Below are 2,191 nucleotides of genomic sequence, written 5' to 3' on the forward strand. Positions count from 1 at the left end.
GAACTTATATATTTTTTAATATTTTAATTAAATTAATTTATTTATTTGTTTTAATAATTGATAATAATAATGATTAAAAATAATAAGTAGGAGTGGGGATTGATGAACTTTGAGAACAATTCATTGTATAATTTCTATCTTCAAAGTTTAATAATAATAATAATAATATTTTTAAAATAAAACAATCAAACAATGGAACAAACTAGAACAAAACAAAATAAAACAAACAAATTGAAAAGAAAAAGAGGAACAAAAAAAACAAAAGAACAAAGAGAAAAATCGGTTGAAAATTAAAACAAAAAAGGGCAGACAAATATCAAATATAAAATAATTTAAAATAATAATGACAAAAATTAAAAATAAAATAAAATTTAAAAAAACAATACAATGATAAGCATGAATCAATTTTCATTTTAGTTTTCTTCTTTTTTCTTTCTTTGTCTCAGTCTCCTTTCTTTCTTTCTCTCTTTCTCTTTCTTTCTCTCTCTCTCTCTCACTTACTCTCTGTGTCTGTCTTTAAATCTCAGAAACAAGGTTTCGAGCCATTCTGAAATTCTTGCAACAATAAATTTCGAAGCCAATTAATAACTTGGGCCAATTACCGATTCTGTATGTGTAGCAGAGGAAGGGGGATGGGGGAATGGGAAGATAATAGATGAAGAAGGAGAGGGGGACGGGCCAAAAAAGAGGAAAAAATTAAAATCCACAAATATATTCATAGATGTGTTAGACGTTCTCTCACATATGGACACAGAGGTGTGTGGTGATGGGGAATACAATCAACCATATCCGAATTTCACATATATATTTACACACACACACAAATAACCCCCTCCCCCCACACACACATGCATACGCACTTTTTCCTAATTTCTTTAGAGGAAAAATAAAAATATATATATATAAAAATCATATAAATGGCTAATTAATAATATTTTTACACTGGCATTTTTCAAACTTTAAAATCGATGTCATACAGTCTATTAATATATATACATACATACATACATAAGCTAGAAGGCTACTAGTTGTTGCTTTTAGTCCCTTGGTCAACACTGAGTGGACCTTATGATCAAAGACTTTCCAGCAGTGACCATCACGTCAATTTTTAATTTTTATGTTATCAAACTGTGTATCGAGAACTACATTATCCAAAGACGGTTGGGTGGGATTTAAGGGAGACTTGGCTGCTATTTCTAGCAGGTCATGCGACCACCTAAAGGCTCTGTCTTTGGCTCTCATTATTTACTTTAGTATTTTTTTTTGTTTGTTTTCTTTTTATTGTAAAAATCAGCATCAGAAAATGTTTACCCTACACCCAACCCCTTTTGGTTGCAGTTTTTGCCAATGGAATGGAATGATATAAATCAGATTTGATATACAGTCATACAGAAATACTGACACACTCTCAAACATACATATATATATTTATACACACACACATATACATACATTACATACACATGTATAAATATGCATATATATATAAATATATGTATATTTACACATGTATAAATATGTATATATAGTTTTTTTTTTCTTATTCAAGCCTTCACATATTTGCAAATATTAATTAGTATTTGAGCAAAAACTTCTAAAACCCAAATTATATATGCTCTTCTAACTGTTCCCACTCATAAAGAAAATACTGGGTACGACATTTCCACTGTTTTTATTTCTCTACAGAACAAACTCTTCCGTTTATTACGGACCACATTTACAGATCACAAAAGGTATTATATGTAGGGATTAACCAAATGATTTTCAAAGCTGGTGACAAACAACAAATCTGGTGTCAAGCTCAACCTGGTTAACATCAAGCTCAACCTGTCTCATGTCAAGCTCAACATATCTAGTGACTAGCTCAAAACATCTGGTGACAAGCTCTACATATCTAATGACAAGCTTATCATCACATCTGGTGAAAAGCTCAATGCATCTAGTGACAAGCTTACGGAATATGGTCTGGATAAGACTGCGGAACTCAAAAATACCCAATATTATTTTGCTAAATTTATAGATTTCTTGGGTTTTTTTAGTTTTGGTTCCTTTATAACTACAGATACAAGCTAACCCCCCCCCCCAACTATTCGCCAAAAATTAATTTATAGTATTTATCTTAACATTACATATTTTAAAAATTAATAAGAGTTTGTTAATTTAAAACTTGCCATAGGGAAAATCTGTACTG

This window comes from Octopus bimaculoides, chromosome 14 (assembly GCF_001194135.2).
Source record: "Octopus bimaculoides isolate UCB-OBI-ISO-001 chromosome 14, ASM119413v2, whole genome shotgun sequence".
NCBI lineage: Eukaryota > Metazoa > Mollusca > Cephalopoda > Octopoda > Octopodidae > Octopus > Octopus bimaculoides.